Here is a 746-nt window from a genome sequence, read left to right as displayed (position 1 = left end):
CGTGACCCCCTCCCCATTGCCCTGTGAGGCCGAGCCTGGAACAAGCCAGAGCAGGCGGCAATGCAGGTTGCCTCGGCGCCGCATGCGTAGGCGAGTCCGTCACACCCCGTCGCCCCCTGTCTATCTTAGGGGTGTGGCTCCGGGGTTGTGTGTGCCCCATTTGATGGAAAAACAGAATGTCCGCACTGCGCCTATCAACCAAGGTGCACTGTGTGCGTTAGCGTGAGGCCGAGCAGGAGGTGGGGAGGCGGGTCGTGACCCCCCCTCCCCATCCCCCTGCGAGGCCGAGCGTGGAACGAGCCGGAGCAGGTGGCGACGCGGCTTGCCGCAGCGCCACATGCGTAGGCGAGTCCGTCACACCCCGTCGCCACTGTCTATCTAAGGGGTGTGGCTCCGGGGTTGCATGCGTCTCATTTGATGGAAAAACAGAATGTTCGAACTATGCCTGTCAACCAAGCGCACTGCGTGCGTTAGCGCGAGACCGAGCAGGGGTTGGGGAGGGGGGTGGTGACCCTCCTCCCCATCCCCTTGCGAGGCCGAGCATGGAACGATCCGGAGCAGGCGGCGATGCGGCTTGCCGCGGCGCCGCATGCGTAGGCGAGTCTGTCACACCCTGTCGCCCCCTGTCTATCTTAGGGGTGTGGCTCCGGGGTTGCGTGCATCCCATTTGATGGAAAAACAGAATGTCCGCACTGTGCCTGTCAACCAAGCGCACTGCATGCGTTAGCGCGAGGCCGAGCAGGAGG

This window comes from Triticum dicoccoides, chromosome 3B (assembly GCF_002162155.2).
Source record: "Triticum dicoccoides isolate Atlit2015 ecotype Zavitan chromosome 3B, WEW_v2.0, whole genome shotgun sequence".
In the NCBI taxonomy this organism is placed as follows: domain Eukaryota; kingdom Viridiplantae; phylum Streptophyta; class Magnoliopsida; order Poales; family Poaceae; genus Triticum; species Triticum dicoccoides.
The sequence above is the reverse complement of the archived record's forward strand: the minus strand, read 5'-3'. Positions refer to the sequence as shown.